The sequence below is a fragment of the Filicampus tigris genome, chromosome 5, assembly GCF_054856515.1.
Source record: "Filicampus tigris isolate MCC_2025a chromosome 5, RoL_Ftig_1.0, whole genome shotgun sequence".
Lineage (NCBI taxonomy): Eukaryota > Metazoa > Chordata > Actinopteri > Syngnathiformes > Syngnathidae > Filicampus > Filicampus tigris.
This window is the reverse complement of record NC_141221.1, coordinates 2,854,644-2,868,808: the sequence shown is the minus strand read 5'-3', so window position 1 is coordinate 2,868,808 and position 14,165 is coordinate 2,854,644. Positions and strand designations below refer to the sequence as shown.

General features: G+C 41.5%; 1 protein-coding gene and 1 long non-coding RNA gene across 6 annotated transcripts in view; one reads left to right on the top strand and one right to left on the bottom strand.

Moving 5' to 3' along the window:
* Nucleotides 1-14,165, top strand: part of emid1 (EMI domain containing 1) — a 57,301-nt gene that overhangs the window by 14,692 nt on the left and 28,444 nt on the right. The window lies entirely within an intron of this gene.
* On the bottom strand, nucleotides 7,296-8,433 carry LOC147146877 (uncharacterized). Its single transcript, XR_015086956.1, has 3 exons — nucleotides 8,358-8,433; nucleotides 8,219-8,290; nucleotides 7,296-7,913 (listed from the first exon to the last, which is right to left on the bottom strand). It is a non-coding gene; the product is annotated as an uncharacterized LOC147146877 (long non-coding RNA).

Here is a 14,165-nt window from a genome sequence, read left to right as displayed (position 1 = left end):
TTCAATGTTTGTAACTCAGAGTTGAGGTTTACTGTAAAACTGAAGCAAAATAAATGAAAAACAAATATTTTGAAACACCAAAATGTACGTATAATTTAATCCAAGAAATCTCTTGCTCGCTCTCTCTCTCACTCTGTGTGTGTGTGTGTGTGTATAGATAGAATATGTATTTTATATATATGTGTATATACAGCGAATATATATCTACACTTAATGGCATAGCACATTTTAAAGATTTCATGTGACGTACACACTTTCCAGGTCAGTCTGCCTTGAATCTGAGTTAAGTTTTATGTATCTGGCTCCTGAGCTGGAAACAGCAATTCCGCTCACTGATTTATTTATTATTTCCCAACACTTCCCCCGGGAGCTCATTCAAATCTGTTTTTCCTACAGTTAGAAAGAAAGTAGGCCTCGTCAGCAGTGCAAAAAACCCTAAACACTTTTACAAACTGACGAAAATATACACGGCCACTGATATTGGGTTAAATATCACTTAGCAAAAATTCACCTCTACCAGACACTTTTTAGCTACTGTAGCTGGATATTTAAACATTCTTTTTGGCAGAATCACTAGACTCTAAATTGTTTGGTTTCCTAGAACGGACTTGGCTTTTAAGCGTAATCCACAAATGTTCAATAGTGTGCAGTCTTTTGTGAAGGCCATTTGAGAACTAGCTTTGTGTGTTTGGCATCGTGCTCTTATTGGAACACCCAATTGTCTCCAAGTTTCAGCCATCTCTTGATTTGAAGTTAATGTGCAAGTAGTCCTCTTCCTTCATTGTAGTCGCCTCGACTTTATGCGGTGCACCCGTAAACCATCAGCCCCAGAACATGATGCTACCGCCATCATACTTCAACGTTGGCACAGTGTCCTTGGGTTTGAAAGCCAACGTTGTGCCTTGACCAAAAAAAAAAGACCGGAAATTGCTTTTATTTGTCTTTTGAATTCAACATTTTAAGAGACTCCTAAATTTCATGTTATCCGATGGCGACTGCATTGAATGTGTTTTTTTTTTTTTTGTGTGTGTGACATATTTACTAACTTACTAGAATGTATCTTAGTTACGGAACACTTATACTGCAGTAGTCTGTGGTTTTATACACACCACTAGGTTTCAAGCTGTATAGCTGCTTGTTTGTCTCTGATATGAGCTCTTCAACACGCGTTGTACAACATCGGCAAGGGTCGACTGTGCTTCTAAGTGCGTGGGATATTATGGAGTTGACCTTGAAGCCTCCGCTCCCATGTACTCTCAACCGCAAACAAGCCACATCACACAGATTTTGCTGCGGTTTGTAGCGGTGACATCATTTATGGGCGCTCAGTCGCAGGCCTCCCAGACTATCCAGCCCCTTGGGTTCAGTCACCTCTTCCCAGCCAAATTTTAGATACAACCGTTGCCTCTGCTGGTGCTGTGAGTTTAACTGCTACTTTGCTTTAACGTTTGTTTCCATCTGTTCACGTGGCGCCCCGTTCGGTGCCGAGCAGGAGCGGGGATGTGATGAGCGGTGCTGATGGTTGCGATTAGTTCCGGACGAAAGGCGAGTGAAGACGATGTGCGGCCACGTGCTTGCCTGTTTGGCTTTGAATAGTCTCCAGCAAAGGTAAATGGCCTCACTTGAAGAGCCGAGAGGGGAGAAGAGTGGAGCACGACAGTACGTACGTGCCTCTAAAGCTCGAATGCCTGATATATTTTATGATGCTGTTGGGTTGCATGGCAAACAAATGGGGGATTTGTAGGAAGTGTGAGAAACTACACGAACTAGAAAATATGACTGCAGTGTGTGTAATTTTGCAGCTTTTGTATGGTGCCAAGTAAAAAGTCATTCAACAAACACTCTCAAATTTGTGAATGAATGTTTGCCAAAGGACTGTGACAAAATGTTGGCCCAATTGACATCAGTGTGCACATCTTTTTTTTTTTTTACTGAAACAGATGATCTATCTATATAATGATACTAATAATTGCTCCAAAAATACTGTATTCCGATAATTGTTCAGGGATTGAAACCCCACAATGTCATGGTCCAACTGGACTATTTTCAAAGAATATGAGTGTTCTCATCCAACCTTGGGATCCTGCCGTCTGAAGAGTTTTTTACTAACCACCCCAAGTGTAGGCCCAATAACAAAGCATCACTTGGGTTTAGGTCATGCGGAAGTTCCTCGTAATCAGCCTTACCAGGTGTCATTGTCATTGCCCAAGGACTCCAAACTACAGTCAGGATTTCTACTCTTCACTGGGTTGAATTCACCCAATCCTTCAACTCCTTTAATTGTGAGTTAATGTGTTTCACACTTGATTCTCAATGTGTCTCCATCTCTTGGAATAAACGCCACAAAAACAGCTCAAAAGCCAAAGAATAGGCAAAGCTCAATTAGGTCTTGAGAGTGCCACTGATGCATTGTGACGTCATTTGTGGCAGTGGTTTGAACTCTCAGCTGTTGTGCGATTTAAGAGGCGGACATCTTGCTCAAATCACAATGTATGACCTCAGTGAACCTTGCCATCAGAACTTCCACTGTGCTATTTTACCTGTTGTACGAAATATTACCAAATTCTTGTGAGAGCATGTTTAATCATTGTAAATTTACTTTTGTGAAAGATCAATTTTTTTTTTTTATGAATTATTTTAAGGCCGCGGTCCATTTCACTATGATGTGGAGAATCTCACTACTGTGTTATGTTTCATAACAAGGAAAGTACCATTTGCATTAATAGACCGTGTAAGGCAGGCCCCATTAAGAAAAGCGTTTGTTTCTGCTTTGCTCTTAGGCATTTCCTCGGGTCATGTCCTTTTTACTTAGCCCGTACAGGCATCCATCCATGTGCAAGTTGCCAGCACAGTATCTACATCTAGTTTGCAGAGCATGGCACTTTGTGGCACCTTCATCCTGTCATCTTGTTTTCATGACCTCACGGGAGCGTTGTGCACTTTGTGCTTTAGTGGCCCACATCAGGAGGACGTTGTTGCAGTGCTGCTAAGACAATGTTGGGGGGCCCAGCAGGGGGATCTCATTAACTACAGGACGTACCCTTGAACCTCCAAACACAGGCCTGCATTCCGCCCTTTCCACTGCCCTCATGGGACTCATATAGGGGAGCTGCAACAGGGCTATTGTTTTGGCTGGACCCATGCCACGTCTACAACGTGCAGCCAGCATTGTGCATGATGACCTCCCCCCGCCTCTACCAGCACCATAAATAAAATCCAGAGAGTGTGTCTGCATGTTGGAGCTTCCTGAGTTGGTAATGCCACCTCTGTCATAGCGCAGCTCACTCACAGTACGAGGCCAAGCTGCAAACACACTTGCGCCAAACATACCTGTTCTTTTCAGCGCACATAAACATGAAGAAAGGACGCTCTGCCTACTCAGTCGTGGAGTAAATCAAACATTTTTTTTTAATTCCATTACAAGACACAGGCACACATTTCGCTGCCTGTCTTTTGTCATAAGCACACACACACACACACACACACACACACACACCAGCTGCATTTGTTGTCAGTGACAGATTGGCAGTAAATTGCGGCTAATGTGCCAGATTTGGAGGGCTGTCCTGTGGATGAAACCATGATGGACAAAGATTATGTCATGCACTATTATTTCTTTTGGCAGACCTTCACGTTTTGTCCAAGCTCTTCAGAGACACCATGTAGCACATGCATCACCTAACTCTACGACTGTAATGTTCCTATGCTGCACGTCACTGGAGGTAAAAGTGGATGAAAACAAATTTGGCTGGGCTTAGTCAGGCTGTTATTGATTTCAGCAACAGAGTCAATTCTGACATGTATCTTGCTGCTGCATCAGATCAAACTCACCATTATGGACAGACTTGGGTCTAGAAAAGTCTCAATTGTTACATGCCTGAATTTAATTTCACAAAAACACATCCAGTGTTAAGCTTTCTGGTCCTGAATGCACAAGTGGTCCTCATCTTATTTGAGCACTAGTAATCTTTATATCCAATATAATGGTTATCCTTAGCTAAATCTTTTAATATGAACCCTTCACTTTCCTGTATGAACGACTTGAGTGACTTGAGAAAATAAAGAACTGTGAAAAGGAGCATTACTAGATCTCTAGCCAAATGGGACCTGATTCCAAGACAACGCTGAAGATTAGAGTTCTGTCTAAAATTTGGAGCTCATTAGTTATTCCTTCCCTGCTTGTGCTCGGAGCAGAAAAACTGAGGATGTAGTTCCTGTCCGTTCCAAAAGGAGAACAGTATCACTCTACAAGTGCCAATTCACTCAAGTTCTATGTTTCCAAAAAAAAAAAAAAAGACAGAGCAAGTCAGATAGCAGATCCCCTGACTGTGAAGGAAAAAGAACTATAGTCAGGAAGTCTTTTAACATCTTATAAACCACAAAGAACAGACTTAAATCAATGCATCCATTCCCTGTATCGTTTATCCTCACGAGGATCGCGGGTGTGCTGGAGCCCGCCATCCCAGCCATCTTTGGCACGGACGGAAATAATTAATCAAAAGAAGAAATTTATGAACCACAACAACTTCATTGTTGACGTTGAAATGTTTAATTGCAAATTTGAGGCTTAACGCTTATGCAGTCTTTTACAGTCCTGCCCTCCTGGATAAAATGGAGTCGCTGCAAATGAGAGACAATTGGAGTTGTGTGTTTTTCAAGAATAATAGAAAGTATAGTATTTGTTCGTCTTTGAGTTGTAGTGCTGTAGGAACAAGTTTCTTCAGGGTCAGTGTTGGATTCCTTTGAAATGGAGTGAGTGCAGCGTGACCTTAATTTGTTAAGGAGTATCAGCAAATCAAATCGAAGACAGCACCGTCAGCATTTCGAAAGATTACCCGAGATAGCAGGGAAAAAAAAAAAAGAATGTATATTAAATAAAAATGTCATCATTACCATGGTTTCCCAGACTTTTGTTTTCTATGTTCTCCTCAATTCGGCTCGTAAGCTTATCTGTAAGCTTAAAGTAATACTCTACTTTACAGAACGTAAAGTCATGACAGAAGCGTAGGAACCTGAGGACGTGCTGTGCTTTTGGGGGGGTCTTCCACTGGAAAGGATGATCCACTTCCTCACACAGTTAAAGGAGAAGTCAACCCAAGAAATTTCTTTACAATCATTGTCCTATGCAGCCCCACTAGTCTAAAGATTTCATTCTGATTGATATTGTGTTTGCGGAATATGAGTTAAGTAGTCAAATCCAACCGTTTTTGTTTATCTCAAGCCTGGCCATTTTGTCACTTGCAGTCAACTGAAAATGACGGTCACAGTTGCTCAGGGCTTAGGTAGCAACCAATCACGCATCACCTGTTTTCTGAAGCTGAGCCATGATTTGTTGTTACCTGAGCCCTGAGCAACTGTGATGTCATTTTCAGTTGACGGCAAGGAACAAAATGGCTGTTCCCTGAGATGGCTAAAAACGGGTGGATTTTGCTACTTCATATTCCACAAACACAATATTAATCAGAATGTCGCGTTTCAACTAGTGGGCCTGCATAGAACATATTGTTCAGAAAATTTTGGGGTTGACGTCCACTTAGGTTGTGGAACAGGTTGTGGAAGTCCAGTGCTGCATTGAAGCCAGTCTTCCATAGGCACGGCCATTATAGACACCTGCTGCCAGATGAGAAATATAAAGATTGTACAGATGATCCCCCCCAAACACCATTCAGCCCCCCCAGCACTTTTTTGACCTTGTTTTCTCATCTTCAACATATCCAGGACTGACTTGGACACACATGGTCTCAAGTGTGTGTGAGATGTGGACTGCACTTTATAACCGCATATTAATCCAATGTAAATATCATTTCATATGTGTGTGTGGTGGGGTGGGGGTGGGGGGGGGGGGCGCACATAATTTATACAGGCAACCTTAAACTCTTGCATGACACTCGTGACTTAGACATCACAATTTGTGGAAAGTCATGAGAGGCTTTGCATGAGAGAAAGAGTTGCTTGTATTATGTGCACTTGTCTGACATGGGTCATTTGTAATGTCGAAGCAGCTCTCTGGCTTCGAAGAGATTGCTGACAACTGCAAGGCTGAGAAGGAGGTGAATGTTGGATGGATGTCATCTTCCAGGTTACACATCACCACTCCACTGTTATTACACTATTGGCAGGAATGAGTGAATTGCAGATTGATGGATTGGCGAGACAGATATATGGAAGGATGGATGAAAGAACAGATGGATGCGTGGACAGGCGGAATGATAGATCGATGACAGATGTATGAATAAATACTGATACTGTGTAGATGGACGATGGATGGATGGTACAGAGATGGGTGAGTGAATGGCCGACTGTAAGAAAATAAACATTTATTTTACGATGCTGTTGGGTTATATGACTGATGGACGGAGAGGTGTGCGGAAGAAAAGACGAACGTCGGAAAATGGATGTCTAGCTAATACGATGGGTTGTATGTAAATGGTTATTAGATGAATGGATGGCTTGAAGAAAATGTAACTTGCTGAGGACGATGTGATGGATTGATGAACGGACAACTGAACTGTACGGTACTTTACGGAGATATACAAGATAAATGAATGAAATGATGGATCACTCATGCATGGTTGGTTTTATGGATAGATTGCAAGATGGATGGTTGGCACATGGATGGACAGATGGATGGTGGTTTGGATGGACTAAAGAAGAGATTTGTAGAGGGGAACCTGAATAGATTGCATCATCCTCTGTTTTTGCTGCTTCGGTTACATTTCGTTTTGGTTCATGTTATGTCTTGTTTCCTCATGCGCCTTTTTCATGTCTTGCTCGTTGGGTTTTCTTCCCACCTGTTCTCGTCAGCCTGGTCCCTTGTCTTGACCAATCAACTCCCTCCAGCCACTCTTGTCTTGATGAATGGATACATGGATAATTGGTTGACAGAATGATGGGGGTCTATATGGATGAAACTGTATGTAAGGTTAGATGGAGAGATGAATTTAAAAACCATCATTCAAAAAAATAAATGAACATGAATGCGTTTTTGGATCAAAGAATATACCTATGAATACATGAATGGATTGACATTGACGGATAGACATGAATGATGGTGCCTTGAATAGATGAAAAGACAGTTTGATGTATCGCTAAAGGAACAAATGATGGATTTAAAGATTGATTGGTTGATTTATTGTACTACACGTGAATGAGTGGATTGGCTCAATGAAAGGACAACTGGACAAATGAATAAGACTAAAGAATGGTTTTATACACCAAAGGATCAACATAAATGGACACAGTAGGTGGATTTGTAGAGGATGGAAGGGTAGATGAATGAATGGCAGGAAGAGGAGAAAACAGTAACACAGAGTCAGTGTGGGTGAGTGAGGAGGCTACTTCAGCACGGCAAAGTTCTTGTTAACCAGGAACTGTGAGATGCTCAGGGCATTGTGAGCCACCACGCACTGAACAAAGCAAACACCACAAGACCGTTTTGTAGGCGTGCTGCTGGTTGATCATCTGGCCGATGGGTTAGCGCACCCTAACCCAAAACCCGTCATTTGGGTTTGAAAAGTGTCTTTTAGGACGCCTTTCCTGGAACTTTACTTATACACCTCATATTTATGAATGGTAAGGAGTTTTTACTCTAATGGCCTTATAGGGAGAGTGGAAGAACACGGAGCTGAAAGTTTAAAATACACTCAAGCAAAATATAAACACAACCTCCACATCCAACATGTTCACCTCCAAGATTGTCTGAGACCAGACACCTGGACAGCTGCTGCAACAATTTCTTTGCATAAGCAAAAAATGTCAGCACAAACCAGCTCAGGGAAGCTTATCTGCATGCTCATCGTCCATCGGGGTCCAGACCTGACCGCAGTTCGTCGTCCTAACTGACTTGAGTGGGCGTTGAATGGCGTCTGGCACGTTGGAGAGGTGTTCTCTTCACCGATGAATCCCAGTTTTCGCTGTTCAGGAAAGATGACAGACTGGTGAATGATTTGTAATGTCAACATTGTGGATCGAATGGCCCATGGTGGCGATGGTCTTATGGTGTGGGCAGGCGTATGTTATGCTCAACAAAACACGGGTGCATTGTATAGATGGCATTTTGGATGCTCGGAAATACTGTGATGGGATCCTGAGGCCCATTTTTGTGCCATACATCACCTCATGTTGCAGCATGATAATGCATGGCCCTATCTCGCAAGGATCTGTAGACAATTCCCGGAAGGTGAAAACATCCCAGTTCTTGGATGGCCAGCATACTCACCGGACATGTCGCCCATTGGAGCATGTTCGAGGTGCTCTGGATGACGTATTCTATGACAGCCTGTTCCAGTTCCTGCCAATATCCAACAACAGTCATTAAAGAGGAGTGGGCCGACATTCCACAGGCCGCAATCAACAACCTGATCAGCCCTATGCGAAGGCGATGTGTTGCACTGCGTCAGGCAAACTGTGGTCACCACAATAAAGAAAAAGTGCACCTTTCTGAGTGGTATTTTATTGTGGAAGGAACACACGTGCAATAATGATGCAGTCTAATCAGCATCTTGATATGACACACCTGTGAGGTGATGGATTATCTCCACAAAGGACAAATGCTCACTAACGCCGATTCAGACAGATTTGTGAATAATATTTGAGGGAAGTGGCCTATTGCATTGTAGAAGTTTTCGATCTTTGCATCCAGTTCATGAAAAATGCGGGCAAAATCAAAAGTTGATATTTTTGTTCAGTGTAACTTCCATTTTCCAATTGCCGTGGAGACTTATCATCCATCTCGCCACAGATGATGTCATTTGTAATTGCAGGGCTTCAAACAGAAATACGTTTTTATAGTGGCCTGGCAAGAGTCGTGTGCAGTGTTATGCAGATGCAGCATCCGAGTTTTAAAGGTTGATCTGAACCAGAGTCTGACTTTCATGAGTAATTTAATGCAGCATGTGACACAGCCCATTCTGCAAGGACAGTAATGTACAGAGTATATGGTTACACCACGGCACCAAATTCATGCAGAAGACCTGCTGGTTTGCCACTGTCCGAAGACTGTGGGACACACACGTACATGACACAAACATTTTGAGCATAACTTCAGACCATGACTTTTCTAATAATTAATAACAAGTCTCTTGGAAGGTCTAACTGAACATGAGTTCATACCCCCAAAAGTCTCCAAAGAACGAAAAAAAAACCCTGTTCTTTCTCTGTTCATGAAACTTTGATCATTTATTTTGACCTCGTTGACTAAATACAACAGCTGAGTCCTAAATTATCTTTGTTCTGATGCAATAATAATGAAATCACAACAGCATCTGCACTATATCTAAATTTCTAATCGCTTCCAAATGCAGTTTTTTTTGTTTTGTTTTTTTTCTTTTTTTTCCGTGCATGCTGAACCTGGAAAACAATTAAGCAAAGACAAAATTGTCAAAGTCATGTTTTTACATATAAGTGAGTGTTAGAAACTATTATTTCCCCTCAAGAAATAATGGAAATAGAGATAGTCATTAGAGAGAGATTACTGATTGGAATTCGAGTCTCTTCACATTCTCACAAAACACAGCCGACTTTCTAGTGTGCAGTCTGTTCTTGTTGTCTTATTGTCATTTCACAATATCATACCATGAAGCCAGGACAGAACAATGTTTTGCTTTTGATTTCCATTTTTTTTGGTGGCCATCCCATTGTGCAATTTGGAGTAAGTACCACAATAAAAAGACAAAAAGGAAAGCGCACTTGTGAAGTTAATGCCATATAATGATCATCCCTGATCCGAGCTCTTGTGAGATATGTGGAAATCAATCTACAAAATACAACAGGTTCCAGGGCTCGTACTCTGCTGCGGTTACCGATGTATCGTAAAACAAAATTGAACTTGTTTTATGTATTTAGAAATGTGATCAATTTTTTTTTCCCCCCCTCTTCATTTTGGAGATTAGGAATCTTCTGGTTGCACGTGAACAAACTTGTACTTATGCAGGGAAATTGTGGGTGGTATAAGAGTCTACTGTGGAGTTTTTCTTGAACTTTTTCTTTTCCTCCATCAGCTCTTTCTCACACTGTGGGTGTGAAGGAGTGTAGGGAAGACTGCTGTTGTTGTAAAACATGGTGGATGCCAGCATAGAGGCGCTTGGAGAGGGGGGAGCTCGGGTTCCTTTGTAAGCACATCGCAGCAGGTCCGAGTGGAGGGTCGGCAGACCCTCGTGGACCTGAACCCATCGCGCGCTGTCTTTTATTAGCTGACAGGAACAGCATGATTGATGGTGTAGTTGTTAGCTTCTCATCTGGCCTGTTGTTTGTCTGCGATGAGGAGGCGTTGACAGCTTGGCTAAATTTTCATCTGTTTCCCCGCTCCGCTGCTCCTCCTGTAATCTGTTTCCAGTCCTCTGCATGGCACCCTCCCCTAGCGCTCTCTGTGTTTGTGTGTATTTGTGTGTCCTTTCATCATCGTGTGCATTTCTTCACACAGTCAACTGTGGACATGTTGGACTGATAAGACCAACATTCTGGTGTGAAGGCAGACAGATAAAGAAGATGAAGGAGTGAGAACACTTCCTTGCTCTATCTTTTCTGCCTATGCCTGTTTTTATCAGTTGTAAGTAAACTTTTCTAGATTTTTTTTTTTTCCTTTAGCACATCAGGTCAATAATAATAATATATGTAATATAGTAATAGATTTAGTAACTTTTCGAGATTATTTGTTTTTTTTCTTTAGCGCATCAGGTCAATAATAATATTAAAAATAATACATTTAGTAATTCAGTATTCATTCATTAATAGTGAATTTTTTTCCTGAAACGTCATAGCAATAAATTACAACACATGGTAAAATCTGTATTGTGCCATTTATAGGTCAATCTTAAAAACAAAAAAAAATAGTCAAAAACCTCATTTGCTAGAAGAAAATTAAGAACGTTTTTAAATCAGCGTCAACAACATGTTAAGCGACACACACATAAAGCCATTTTGGACCAAGATTTGCTCTTGACAAATGTTATTATTATCTCATTTCCCTGTGATTCCAAAAGCAAAGAAAAGGATTTGTAGCGCTATTTTAGAGTGGTCAGATTGTCTAGAATCATCCTTAGCCATTCAAGCAGGACAACAAATAACATTGAGGGAGCAACAATGTGTTAGTGAGAGTCTTCCTCGACTGCATCATCATCTGGTGTGGCGTTGCCAAAAAATGAGGCAAAAAAAAAAAAAAAAATCCCTACATCTGCTCTACAACTAGGAGCACTCCTTCTTCAGCTCATAAATCTCCCTTTTAAACTGAAAATACCCTAAGGGAAACCACTGTTGATTTTAATGTTTGGCCCCAACACATTTTTGTATTATTCATACTTTTTGGACTAGTTTAATGGATGTAATCAGTAAAAGAGACAAAATGCATTTTGTCTCCATGCAAGAAATAACAGTTCCATCTTTTTTTCCCCCCTCCATCTTTTAATCCTAATATGCAACGCATGCGTTTAGTATCGGCGCGATCGTTTGTTACATTATTTGTCACATACATCCCCGGTGCTTAATATAAGATGCAATTGAATTCACATCAGAGACATACTTACTAAAACCTAAAAATGAACACAATTAAGGCTAACAACAACAGCTGCATTTCAGTGTTGAATTTCATGGAATCAAACCCCAAACTACCGCTTTGAAAAAGGCAATTAGAACAACAAAGCTAGTGGAAAACAGTTGAACAGCATTTATTTTATTTTTAATTACAAAGAGACCAACCAGTATATTGTTGCAATTTGCGTTTGTTGCCTTTTCATTGCTTTTAGCCGCTTTTGCCACATCAGTGCCTGGCTGAACACTCTGATCCTCATCTAGAGCTGTAAAAGAAATCTCCCTCCCCATCCCCTGTGTCTGTGTTTTTTACTTTATCATCCCTTTGTTGAGCACAGAGCGCAAGCATACTTATCTCCAGTGGGCCAAAACACAAACACACCAAGTCCCTGCATGCATGAAGGCCCACTTTCTTCTCGGAGGATGTAGACACGAGACAGAACCTCATGCTGGAGGAACATTTGCCAGACCTGGGGTGTCGTCATTTTGGGTTTGGGTGGCTGCTTGTGCGTGTGTGTGTGTGTGTGTCCAGAAAAAGCAGACATGAAACATGTTAAAAGGATGTGTACAGAGGGTATATGAGGCACACAATTGGCTTTCAAGGATAATAGCCCTCCGCATGTGCAAAAAAGAGAAAGAATAGGACGGAGAGCATAATCCAGACCCAACAAGTGAGGATTTTATTTTTGTGCAGGTCCAAGCCTGTTATCATGATGTTTATCGGCAGGTTGTTTTCCTGAAATCCCCCGGACATCATTGTGCTTATTTCCTGAGGGGAAATGTGTATTTACATCAGTTAGGTGAAGTACTTGTCATCAACCCTGAGATGCGACAGATAGCTTCCCGAATTCCTCCATTTGAGTAATTAGTGTCATCCTTGCACGCAGCTCCTGGAGCCGGTTCACACACACATGAAGGGAGATTTACCTCCACCTCCTTTGCAGCGGATTAAAGGCGAACCCATGTTTGTTGTAACGGGCTAAAGGTCAGATGTTTTACGGATCCGCACAGTTCTTGAGAGGTCAGCTAAGCTCAGGTTTGTTTTGTCTGTAGTCTGTTTTGCTGGGTGCAAGTTAAGCCCTTGTAATGGCTGTGCTGTGGAAATGAGGTCCATATTGTGAAACTCTGTCATGAATGCGGAAGTCAACCCAAACATTTTTCAAGAATATGCTCCCAGCAGGCCCACTAGTCGAAATATTCTGCGTTCTGATGAATATTGCGTTTGTGGAATATGAGTTAAGCAGCAAAATCCGGCCCCTTTTCTCCATTTCAGGGGGGCGGCCATTTTTTTCACTTCTGTCGACTGAAGATGAAATTGAAGTTGCTCGGGGCTCAGATCACGACCATTCACGCCTCAGCTTCAGAAAACAGGTGAGGTTTGATTGGTCGTTACCTGAGCCACGAGCAACTGTGATGTCATTTTCAATCGACAGACGTGACAAAATGGCCACCCCCAGAAATGGCTTAAAACGGGTGCATTCATTCTTATTCCACAAAGGCAATATTTATCAGAATGCCTTGAAAAAAACTCTTGAAAAAAATATGTTTAGGTTGACTTCCACTTTGAATAGAGGCAGGCTATATGTTTCATATAGTATTTATCTAACTTCTTTAATGTGAGGGCCATCGTACCTGTGATTGCCACTAAAACCTCCTTGCCATCAATCAGCGGGCAGATTGACAGTGAGTGCTGTGTTGGATCACGGCAAGTTTGACCCCCACCAGGTGCGTCCGACCTGTGTCAGCGTATCGCATTTTGGCCATGGTGTTCTGTTCCATGGTGCCACCTGAATGTTCCACAAGCTGAGCCTGAAAAAGTCAAGTCAGCTTTGATCCCACCCTGCGGCCCTGGAAGTAAGTGGGGTCTAATCCCCCAAAAGCCTTAAAAAGACACAGAGGAATGCCTGGCACACAGCACGCCATTCACTCAAGGATTAGACTCAGCTCAGCATCACACTCTCAATTACTTCACTCCCTCTTCCTACATATACTCATGCTTTAGTGTGTCTGCACTTGTACACGTAACTTGTGTGTGTGTGTGTGTGTGTGTGTGTGTGTGCGCGTGCGCGTGTACTTGTATGTAGACGTTGGCTGTACTTACACTACATCAGGGGTGTCCATTGTTTTTCCACCTATGGCCGAATACAGAAAAGTCAAAGGATGCAAGGGCCACTTTAACATATTTTCTATCTATCCATCCATATATCTATCCATCTATCTAGCTATATATCTATCTATCGCTCTCGCTCTCTCTCTCTCTCTCTCTCATCTCTATATATATATATATATATATATATATATATATATATATATATATATATATATATATATATATATATATATATATATATATATATATATATATATATATATATATATATATATATATATATATATATATATATATATATAAAAGATGATCCTGACAGTGTATTCATATGTAAAAGAGTCATTCAGTTGATTATACGTCTTGTCTCTGATGTTTTGTAACCTCGCAAACTCACAACTATTCTTAGCAAGCTCTCCCTCGCTGTAGTTTTCTGACATGTTGTTTGACACTCTTAAGTGAGCTTTCTATTCGGGGGAAAAAATAGGAGCTGTCTAAATCAAAGTCCCTGTGGGTGTGCCACGCTTGTATGTTC